The sequence below is a fragment of the Hordeum vulgare genome, chromosome 3H, assembly GCF_904849725.1.
Source record: "Hordeum vulgare subsp. vulgare chromosome 3H, MorexV3_pseudomolecules_assembly, whole genome shotgun sequence".
In the NCBI taxonomy this organism is placed as follows: domain Eukaryota; kingdom Viridiplantae; phylum Streptophyta; class Magnoliopsida; order Poales; family Poaceae; genus Hordeum; species Hordeum vulgare.
The window spans coordinates 178,935,919-178,948,813 of NC_058520.1; positions in this window are offsets into that span (position 1 = coordinate 178,935,919).

Below are 12,895 nucleotides of genomic sequence, written 5' to 3' on the forward strand. Positions count from 1 at the left end.
AAAGGGGTAGTTATCCAAAGGGATATGAAAACTTCCACCTTCATGTGCATTGAATATTTAGAGAAGTTTGATTCATCTCAATTAGTTTTGAGTTGTGGTTGTGGTAATATTGAAGTTATACTAGTAAGGTGTTGTGGATCTAGAAATACTTGTTTTGAAGTTAGTGATTCCCGTAGCATGCATGTATGGTGAACCGCTATATGATGAAGTCTAAGCATGGTTAGTTTATTGATTGTCATCCTTTGTGTGGCGGTCGGGATCGCGCGATGGTTTATACCTACCAACCCTTCCCCTAGGAGTATGCGTTGAATGCTTTGTTTCGATTACTACTAAAACTTTTGCAACAAGTATATGAGTTCTTCATGACTAATGTTGAGTCCATGGTTTAGATGCACTTTCACCTTCCACCATCACTATCTTCTTTAGTGTCGTGCAACTTTCCCCGATGCACAAAACCCACCATATAGCCTCCCTCAAAACAGCCACCATACCTACCTACTATGGCATTTTCAAAGCCATTCCGAGATATATTGCCATGCAACTACCGCCATGACATGTGCCACAACTTCTACATTGCCATTGCATGATCATAAGATAGCTAGCATGATGTTTCCATTGATGTCTATGCCATGCTAGATCATTGTCACGGTACACTACCGAAGGCATTTCATATAGAGTCATCATTGCTCTAAGTTTTGAGTTGTAAGTGTGATGATCATCATTGATGGAGCATTGTCCCATGTGAGGAAATAAAAGAAGCCAGCGAAGCCTATTTACAAAAATAGGCCAAAGATGCCAACCAAAAAAAAAGAGGCCAAAGAGCCCACCAAAAAAATGAGAGAAAAAGAGAGAAGGGACAATGCTACTATCTTTGCACACTTGTGCTTCATATTAAGCACCATGATCGTCCTGATTGAGAGTCTCTCGTTTTGTCACCACCATATAGCTAGTGGGAAATTTTCATTTTATAACTTGTCTTGTATATTCCAATGATGGGCTTCCTCAAAATTTCCTTAGGTCTTCGTCAACAAGCAAGTTGGATGCACACCCACTAGTTTTCTTTAAGAGCTTTCACTTACTCTTAGCTCTAGTGCATCATTTGTATGGCAATCCCTACTCATTCACATTTATAGATCTATTGATGAGCATCTCCATAGCTCATTGATATGCCTAGTCAATGTGACCATCTTCTCCTTGTTTGCCTTGCAACATCCACCACACTCCATTCCACTTATAGTGCTAAAACCATGGCTCACGCTCATGTATTGCGTGAGAGTTGAAAAAGTTTGAGAAAGTAAAGGTGTGAAAACAATTACTTGGCCAATACCGAGGTTGTGCATGATTTAAATTCGTTGTGCAAGGATGATAGAGCATAGCCAGACTATATGATTTTGTTGGGATAACTTTCTTTTGGCCTTGTTATTTTGAAAGTTCATGATAACCTTGCTAGTTTGCTTGAAGTATTATTGTCTCTACGTCAATAGCAAACTATTGTTTTGAATCTAACGGATCTGAACATTCATGTCACATAAGAGGAGTTACAAAGGACATCTATGCTAGGTAGCATGAAAGCATCAAAAATTCATTCTTTATCACTTCCCTACTCGAGGACGAGCAGGAGTTAAGCTTGGGGATGCTTGATACTTCTCAAACGTATCTATAATTTTTGTTGGTTTCATGTCGTTATCTTGTCAACTTTGGATGTTTTATATACCTTTTATATCTTTTTTGGGGCTAACTTATTAATTCAGTGCCAAGTGCCACTTCCTGTTTTTTCTGTGTTTTTGACTCTTTTCAGATCTGATTTTGAAACGGATTCCAAACGGAATAAAATCCCTGAAATGAATTTTTCTAGAACAGAACAAGATCGGGGGACTTGAGGGCCAAGGCAAGAGGCCCACAGGGATCCCACAAGCCCTGTGGCCGCGGCTAGGGGGGCCCGCGGCCACCAGGCTTGTGGCCTCCGTGGAGCTCCCCTGCCCTAGCTCTTTGGCCTATATATTCCCTAAAATCCTAGAAAAAATCAGGGCGTCCACGAAACCACTTTTCCGCCGCCGCAAGCTTCCGTTTCTGCGAGATCTCATCTGGAGACCCTTCCCGGTGCCCTGGCGGAGGGGACTTTGGAGTTGGAGGGCTTCTACATCAACATCATTGCCTCTCCAATGACTCGTGAGTAGTCTACTTCAGACCTACGGGTCCGTAGTTAGTAGCTAGATGGCTTCTTCTCTATCTTAGATCTTCAATACAAAGTTCACCATGATCTTCATGGAGATCTATCCGATGTAATCCTCTTTGGCGGTGTACGTTTGTCGAGATCCAATGAACTGTGTATTTGTGATCAGATTATCTATGAATTATATTTGAGTCTTTGCTAATTTCTTATATGCATGATTTGATATCCTTGTAAGTCTCTCCGAGTCTTGGGTTTTGTTTGGCAAACTAGATCTATGATTCTTGCAATGGGAGAAGTGCTTGGTTTTGGGTTCATACCGTGCGGTGACCTTTCCCAGTGACAGAAGGGGCAGCAAGGCACGCATCGTGTTGTTGCCATCAAGGGTAACAAGATGGGCTTTCATCATAGATTTGAGATTGTCCATCTACATCTTGTCATCTTGCTTAAGGCGTTACTCTGTTCTTATGAACTCGATACACTAGATGCATGCTGGATAGCGGTCGACGTGTGGAGTAATAGTAGTAGATGCAGAAAGTATCGGTCTACTTGTTTTGGACGTGATGCCTATATGTATGATCTTTGCCGAAGATAACGTCATGACTTTGCGCGGTTCTATCAATTGCTCGACAGTAATTCATTCACCCACCGTCTACTTTCTTTCATGAGAGAAGCCACTAGTGAACACTACGGCCCCCGGGTCTACTCACAACTATCATCTCAGCTTTTACTTTTACTTTGCTTTGTTTACTTTTTGCTTTCAGTTCTCACTTTGCAAACAATCTATAAGGGATTGATAACCCCTTCATAGCATTGGGTGCAAGCTATTTGTGTTTGTGCAGGTACTTGTGACTTGACGCGATCCTCCTACTAGATTGATACCTTGGTTCTCAAACTGAGGGAAATACTTACTGCTTCTGTGCTGCATCACCCTTTCCTCTTCAAGGGAACACCAACGCAAGGCTCCAAGGCCGCGGGGGAATCCTTAGCATATTTACCAAGGAAATCCCTATATGCGTAGCCGGCAGAAGAAGGACTTCTGGCGCCATTGCCGGGGAAGGTCTTTTGTTTCCGTAGCAAGTACCCAGACATTTTGACTACAGGTTCACTAACAGACGAATTCTCCTCCATTTTGCAAGCACAGAATTTATAGGAGGTCTCATACCTCTCGATCCGGGCATTCTTTTGAAAGATAAACTTCAACCCCTAGAGCATCTCATATCCTCCATGATGTTCAAAGCGTCGTTGAAGTCCCGGTTCTAAGCCATACAATACTGCAGATTGAACTACTGAGTAGTCCTCCTTACGTGCTTGCCAAGCGTTCAAAACATCTTGATCATACGTAGCGGGTGGTTCATCTCCTAGTGCCGCATCAAGGACATAATTCTTTTTCCCAACTTGTAGGATAAGCCTTAGATTACGAGCCCAGTCTACAAAGTTGCTACCACCATCTTTCAGCTTAGCTTTCTCTAGGAAAGTATTGAAATTCATGGTTGCTACTGCGTGAGCCATTGATCTACAACATAAAATATTGCAAAGTGTTCTTAGACTATGTTCAAGACAATTAGAGTTTAAATAATCAAATTACTAATAAACTCCCACTCAAATACAGATCCCTCTAGTTACTTGACTGTGGCATGATCCAAATTCACTAACTCAAGTCCGATCATCACGTGAGTTGAGTATAGTTTCAGTGGTAAACATCTCTATGCTAATCATATCAACTATATGATTCATGCTCGACCTTTCGGTCTCTTGTTTTCCGAGTCCATGTCTGCACATGCTAGGCTCGTCAAGTTTAACTCGAGTGTTCCGTGTGTGCAACTGTTTTGCGCCCGTTGTATGTGAACGTTGAGTCTATCACACCCGATCATCACGTGGTGTCTCAAAACGACGAACTGTCGCAACGGTGCATAGTCGGGGAGAACACAAATTTATCTTGAAATTTTAGTGAGGGATCACCTTATAATGCTACCGTCATTCTAAGCAAGATAAGGTGCATAAAAGGATTAACATCACATGCAATTCATAAGTGACATGATATAGCCATGATCTTGTGCTTCTTGATTTCTATCACCAAAGCACCGGCATGATCTTCTTGTCACCGGCACCACACCATGATCTCCATCATCGTGCCGCCATCGAGGTTGTCGTGCTATCTATGCTATTACTACTAAAGCTACAACCTAGCAATATAGTAAATGCATCTGCAAACACAAACGTTAGTTTAAAGACAACCCTATGGCTCCTGCCGGTTCTCGTAGTATCGACGTGCAAGTCAATATTAACTATTACAACATGATCATCTCATACATACAATATATCACATCATGTCTTTGGCCATATCACATCACAAGCATACCCTGCAAAACCAAGTTAGACGTCCTCTAATTTGTCGTTCCATGTTTTACGTGGCTGCTATGGGTATCTACTATGATCGCATCTTACTTACGCAAAAAACCACAATGGAGATGTGCAAATTGCTATTTAACCTCTCTCCAAGGACCGCCTCGGTCAAATCCAATTTCAACTTAAGTTGAAGAAACCGACACGTGCCAGTCATCTTTATGCAACGAGTAGCATGTTGGTCGATGAAACCAGTCCCTCGTAAGCGTACGAGTAATGTCTGTCCGGGCCGCTTCAATCCAACAATACCGCCGAATTGAGAAAATACTAAGGAGGGAAACAAATCAAACATCAATGCCCACAAAATCTTTTGCGTTCTACTCGAGATAACATCTACGCATGAACCTAGCTCATGATGCCACTGTTGGGGAACGTTGCATGGGAAACAAAACAATTCCTACGCACACGAAGACCTATCATGGTGACGTTCATCTACGAGAGGGAGATTGGATCCACATACCCTTGTAGATCATTCAGCGGGAAGCTTTAAGAAACGCGGTTAATGTAGTGGTACAGCTTCGTGATTCAAATCACCATCGTCCCACGATTTGTCCCACGATCTAGCACCGAACAGACGGCACCTCCGCGTTCAGCACACGTACAACTCGATGATGATCTCCGCCTTCTTGATCGAGCAAGAGAGATGGGGAAGTAGATGAGTTCTCTAGTAGCGTGACAGCGCGCCGGTGATGGTGATGATCTATTCCTGCTGGGCTCCGCCCGAGCTCCGCAGAAATCCGATCTAGAGGTAGAACTACGAGGTATAGGTTTGAGTTGCACGTGGCAAAGTTGTGTCTCAAAGACCCTAAAACCACCAGTATATATAGTAGGAGGGGATTGCCTAGCCTTGGGGATCAAGGGAGCCCCAAGGGCGCCGGACGAGAGAGGAGGAGGTGGACTCCCACCCCAATTCAGTTTGGGGAAGGATGAGTCCACTCTTTCCTTCCCACCTCCCCTTTTTTCTTTTCTTTGGTTTTTCTCCTTGTGGCGCCATAGCCCACCAAGGGCTGGTGCGCCACCCTATGGCTATTGGGCTCACTCCTGGGTGGGTGAGCCCCTCCCGGTGAATACCCGGAACCCATTCGTCACTCCCGATACACTCCCAGTAATGCCCAAAATCTTTCTGGTGACCAAATGAAACCATCTTATATATCAATCTTCGTTTCCGAACCATTCCGGAGACCCTCGGGACATCCGTGATCTCATACGGGACTCCGAGCAACCTTCGGTCACCAACATCTATAACTCAACTATACTAAAACGTCATCGAACCTTAAGTGTGCAGACCCTGCGGGTTCGAGAACTATGCAGACATGACCCGAGACACTCCTCGGTAAATATCCAATAGCGGAACCTGGATCTACATATTGGATCCTACATATTCTACGAAGATCTTATGGGTAGAACCTCTGTGCCAAGGATTCATATAATCCCGTATAATTTTCCCTTTGACCTTCGGTATGTTACTTGCCCGAGATTTGATCGTCGGTATCTCTATACCTATTTCAATCTTGTTACCGGCAAGTCACTTTACTCATTGCGTAATACAAGATCCCGTGACTAACACTTGAGTCACATTGCTTGCAAGGCTTATATGTGATGTTGTATTACCGAGTGGGACCCGAGATACCTCTTCGTCACATGGAGTGACAAATCCCAATCTTGATCCATGCTAACTCAACGGACACCTCCGAAGGTATCTGTAGAGCATCTTTATAGTCACCCAACAACGTTGCGACATTTCATACACACAAGGTATTCCTCCGATGTCAGTGAGTTACATGACCTCATGGTCATAGGAATGAATACTTGACACGCATAAAACAATAGCAACAAAATGACACGATCACATGCTACGTTCATAGTTTGGGTCTCGTCCATCACATCATTCTTCTAATGATGTGATCCAGTTATCAAGTGAAAACACTTGCATATGGTCGGAAAACCTTAACCATCCTTGATCAACTGGCTAGCCAACTAGAGGCTTACTAGGGACATTGTTTTGTCTATATATCCGCACATGTATCTATGCTTTCATTCAATACAATTATAGCATGGATGATAAACGATTATCTCGAATCAGGAAATATAATAATAACTATTTTATCATTGCCTCTAGGGCATATTTCCAACAGGCTCCTCCTATATATACTTGAGGTTTAGGGATCTTTTGAGACACAACTTTGCCACGTGCAACCCTAAACCTCTACTTCGTAGTTCTTCCTCTAGATCGGTTTTCTGCGGAGCTCAGGCAGAGCCCTGCAGGAATTGATCATCACCATCTCCGGCGCGCCGTCACGCTGCCGGAGAACTCATCCACTTCCCCGTCTCTCTTGTTGGATCAAGAAGGCAGAGATCATCATCGATTTGTACGTGTGCTGAACGCGGAGGTGTCGTCCGTTCGGCGCTAGAGCGGAACGAATTGTGGGACGGCGGTGATTTGAATCACAAAGTTGTTCCACTACATCAACCGCATTTCTTAATGCTTCCCACTTAGCGATCTACAATGGTATGTAGATCCGATCTCCCCCTCGTAGATGAACATCACTATGATAGGCCTTCATGTGCGTAGGAAATTTTTTGTTTCCCATGCAACGTTCTCCAACAGTGGCATCCTGAGCTAGGTTCATGTGTAGATGAAATCTCGAGTAGAAGACAAAAGTTTTTGTGGGTGTTGATGTTCGATTTGCTGCCCTCCTTAGTCTTTTCTCGATTCGGCGGTATTGTTGGATTGAAGCGGCCCAGACCAACATTACTCGTACGGTTACGAGAGACCGGTTTCATTGACTAACATGCAACTTGTTGCATAAAGATGACTGGCGGGTGCATGTTTTTTCAACTTTAGTTGAATTGTATTTGACTGAGGCGGTCCTTGGAGAGAGGTTAAATAGAAATTTGCACATCTCCGTTGTGGTTTTGCGTAAGTAAGATGCGATCATACTAGATACCCATAGCAGCCACGTAAAACATGCAACGACAAATTATAGGACGTCTAACTTGTTTTTGCAAGGTATGCATGTGATGTGATATGGCCAAAGACATGATGTGATATATTGGATGTATGAGGTGATCATATTGTAATAGTTAAATATCGACTTGCACGTCGATGCTATGGCAACCGGCAGGAGCCATAGGGTTGTCTTTAAACTAACGTTTGTGTTTCCAGATGCGTTTACTATATTGCTAGGTTGTAGCTTTAGTAGTAATAGCATAGATAGCATGACAACCTCGATGGCGGCACGATGATGGAGATCATGGTGTGGCGCCGGTGACGATGAAGATCATGTCGGTGCTTTGGTGATAGAGATCAAGAAGCACAAGATCATGGCCATATCATGTCACTTATGAATTGCATGTGATGTTAATCCTTTTATGCACCTTATCTTGCTTAGAACGACGGTAGCATTATAAGGTGATCCATCACTAAATTTCAAGATAAAATTGTGTTCTCCCCGACTATGCACCGTTGCGACAGTTCATCGTTTTGAGACACCACGTGATGATCGGGTGTGATAGACTCAACGTTCACATACAACGGGTGCAAAACAGTTGCACACACGGAACACTCGGGTTAAACTTGACGAGCCTAGCATGTGCACACATGGCCTCGGAACACAAGAGACTGAAAGGTCGAGGATGAATCGTATAGTGGGTATGATTAGCATAGAGATGTTTACCACTGATGCTACACTCAACTCACGCGATGATCGGACTTGAGTTAGTGAATTTGGATCATGCTACACTCAAGTAACTAGAGGTATGTGTATTTGAGTGGGAGTTTATTAGTAATTTGATTAGCTGAACTCTAATGGTCTTGAACATAGTCTAAGTCCACTTTTCAATATTTTGTGTTATAGATCAATGGCTCACGCAGTAGCAACCCTGAATTTCAATACGTTCCTAGAGAAAGCTAAGCTGAAAGATGATGGTAGCAACTTTGTATACTGGGCTCGTAATCTAAGGCTCATCCTCCAAGCTGGGAAAAAGAATTATGTCCTTGATGCAGCACTAGGAGATGAACCAACCGCTATGTCTGATCAAGATGTTTTGAACGCTTGGAAAGCACATAAGGAGGACTACTCAATAGTTCAATGTGCAGTCTTGTATGTCTTAGAACCGGGACTTCAACGACGCTTTGAACGTCATGGAGCATATGAGATGTTCCAAGGCTTGAAGTTTATCTTTCAGAAGAATGCCCAGATCGAGAGGTATGAGACCTCCGCTAAATTCTATGCTTGTAAAATGGAGGAGAATTCGTGTGTCAGTGAACCTGTGCTCAAAATGTTTGGGTACTCACTAACAGAATTCTTCAATCACTGCCACCTAGCTACAAGAGCTTTGTGTTGAACTATAACATGCAAGGGATGAACAAGACACCCGGCGAGTTATTCGCGATGCCGAAAGTCGCAGAGTGAGAACTCGGAAAGAACATCAATTGTTGATGGTCAATAATACCACTGGTTTCAAGAGAAATGGCAAAGGCAAGAACGGTTACTCCAAGAAGAGCGGCAAAACGGTTGCCACTCCGATGAACAAACCTAAGGTTGGACCTAAGCCGGAAACAGAGTGCTATTATTGCAAGGGGATGGGTCATTGGAAGCTCAACTGCCCCAAGTATTTGGCTGATAAGAAGGCGGCCAACGCCAAACCAGGTATATGTGATATACATGTTATTGATGTGTACCTAACCAACTCTTGTAGTAGTGCCTGGGTATTTGATACCGGTTCTGTTGCTCATATTTGCAACTCGAAGCAGGAACTACGGAATAAACTGAGGCTGGCGAAGGATGAAGTAACGATGCGCATGGGAAATGGTTCCAAGGTTGATGCAATAGCCGTCGACACAGTCTCACTTCAGTTATGAACTTAAATAATCGTTATTTCGTGTCTGCATTAAGCATGAACATTATATGTGGATCTTGTTTATTGCGAGATGGTTACTCATTTAAGTCAGAGAATAATTGTTATTCTATTTATATGAGTAATATCTTTTATGGTCATGCACCTAATGTGAGGGGTTTGTTCATATTGAATCTTGATTGTGATGACACACATATACATAACATTGAGACCAAAAGATGTAGAGTTAACAATGATAGCACCACCTTTTTGTGGCACTGCCGCTTAGGTCATATTGGTCTAAAGCGCTTGAAGAAACTCCATGTTGATAGGCTTTTGGAGTCACTTGATTTTGAATCACTTGACACGTGCGAACCATGCCTCATGGGCAAGATGATTAAGACTCTGCTCTCCGGAACAATGGAGCGTGCAAGTGACTTGTTGGAGATCATACATACTGATGTGTGCGCTCCAATGATTGTGGCGGCGCACGGCGGATATCGTTATTTTCTCACCTTCACTGATGATTTGAGTAGGTATGGATATATCTACTTGATGAAGCACAAGTCTGAAACGTTTGAAAAGTTCAAGCAATTTTAGTGTGAAGTTGAAAATCATCATAACAAGAAGATCAAGTTCCTACGATATGATTGAGGGGGCGAATATCTGAGTTTCGAGTTTGGTGCTCACTTAAGATAATGTGGAATCATTTCACAGTTGACGCCACGTGCAACACGACAGCGTAATGGTGTGTCCGAACGTCGTAATCGTACTTTGTTAGATATGGTGCGATCTATGATGTCTCTTACCGATTTGCCATTATCGTTTTGGGGTTATGCATTAGAGACAGCTGCATTGACTTTAAATAGGGCACTATCAAAATCCGTTGAGACGACACCATATGAGCTATGGCATAGCAAGAAGCCAAAGTTGTCGTTTCTTAAAGTTTGGGGATGCGATGCTTATGTCAAAAAGCTTCAGCTTGAAAAGCTGGAACCCAAAGCGGAAAAGTGTGTCTTCATAGGTTACCCAAAAGAGACAGTTGGGTACACCTTCTATCTCAGATCCGAGGGCAAAGTGTTTGTTGCTAAAAACGGAGCTTTTCTTGAGAAGTAGTTTCTCTCAAAAGAATTGAGTGGGAGGAAGATAGAACTTGATGAGGTTGTGGAACCTCTGATCCAACAGGATGGTGGCGCGGGGCAGAGAGAAATCTCTGTCGAGGCAATACCAGTTGAGGAGGAAGCTAATGATGATGATCATGAAGCTTTGAATCAAGTTACTATCGGACCTCGGAGGTCGACAAGATCACGTACTGCTCCTGAGTGGTACGGGAATCCTGTCTTATCTATCATGTTGTTAGACAACAACGAGCCTGTGAATTATGAAGAAGCAATGGTGGGCCCAGATTCCAACAAATGGTTAGAGGCCATGAAGTCCGAGATAGGATCTATGTATGAAAACAAAGTATGGACTTTGGAAGTATTACCTGAAGGTCGCAAGGCTATTCAGAACAAATGGATCTTTAAGAAGAAGACGGACGCGGACGGTAATGTGACCGTTTATAAAGCTCGACTTGTGGCAAAGGGTTTTTCACAAGTTCAAGGAGTTGACTACGATGAGACATTCTCACCGGTAGCGATGCTTAAGTCCCTCCGAATCATGTTAGCAATAGCTGCATTTTTCGATTATGAAATCTTGCAGATGGATGTCAAAACGACATTCCTTAATGGTTTTCTTAAAGAATAGTTGTATATGATGCAACCCAAAGGTTTTGTAGATCCAAGGAATGCTAACAAAGTATGCAAGCTCCACCGATCCATTTATGGACTGGTGCAAGCATCTCGGAGTTGGAATAGGCGCTTTGATGAGGTGATCAAGGCATTTTGGGTTTATACAAGTTGTTGGAGAATCTTGTAGTTACAAGGAAGTGTGTGGGAGCTCTGTCGCGTTTCTAATATTATATGTGGATGACATATTGCTGATTGGAAACAATGTGGAGTTTTAAGAGAGCATAAAGGATTACTTGAACAAATGGTTTTCAATGAAAGACCTAGGAGAAGCTGCTTACATATTAGGTATTAAGATCTATAGAGATAGATCGAGGCGACTAATAGGACTTTCACAAAGCACATACCTTGATAAAGTTTTGAAGAAGTTCAAAATGGAGCAATCCAAGAAGGGGTTCTTGCCAGTGTTACAAGGTATAAAGTTGGGTAAGACTCAGTGTCCAGTAACTGCTAAAGATAGAGAAAAGATGAGTACCGTCCCCTATGCTTCAGCCATAGGGTCTATCATGTATGCAATGTTGTGCACAAGGTCGGACGTCAGCCTGGCCATAAGTATGGCAGGCAGGTTTCAAAGTGATCCAAGAGTGGAACACTGGGCGGCGGGCAAGAATATTCTGAAGTACCTGAAAAGGACTAAGGAAATGTTTCTCGTTTATGGAGGTGATGAAGAGCTCGTCGTAAAGGGTTACGTCGATGCAAGCTTTGACACTGATCCGGATGACTCTAAGTCTCAAACCGAATACGTATTTATTCTCAATGGGGGTGCGGTAAGATGGTGCAGTTCCAAGCAAAGCGTCGTCGCATATTCTACATGTGAAGCGGAGTACATGGCTGCCTCGGAGGCAGCTAAGGAGGGTGTCTGGATGAAGTAGTTCATGACGGATCTTGGAGTTGTGCTGAGCGCACTAAATCCAGTAACTCTGTTCTGTGACAACACTGGTGCCATTGCTCTAGAAAAGGAACCATGGTTTCACAAGAAGACCAGACACATCAAACGACGCTTCAACCTCATCTGCGACTACATCGAAGGAGAGGACGTAAATATTTGCAAAGTGCACACGAATCTGAATGTTGTAGATCCACTGACTAAACCTCTTCCACGAGCGAAGCATGATCAACACCAGAACTGTATGGGTGTTAGATTCATTCCAATGTAAATCGCATAGCGATGTGAGACTAGATTATTGACTCTAGTGAAAGTGGGATACTGTTGGAAATATGCCCTAGAGGCAATGATAAAATAGTTATTATTATATTTCCTGTTTCAAGATAATCGTTTATTATCCATGCTATAATTGTATTGAATGAAAACATAAATGCATGTGTGGATATATAGACAAAACAATGTCCCTAGTAAGCCTCTAGTTGGCTAGCCAGTTGATCAAGGATAGTTAAGGTTTTCTGACCATATCCAAGTGTTGTCACTTGATGACTGGATAACATCATTAGGAGAATGATGTGATGGAGAAGACCCAAACTATAAACGTAGCATATGATCGTGTCATTTTGTTGCTATTGTTTTATGCGTGTCAAGTCGTCTTTCCTATGACCATGAGATCATGTAACTCACTGGCACCGGAGGAATACCTTGTGTGTATCAAACGTCGCAACTTTACTAGGTGACTATAAAGGTGCTCTACAGGTATCTCCGAAGGTGTCCGTTGAGTTAGCATGGATGAAGACTGGGATTTGT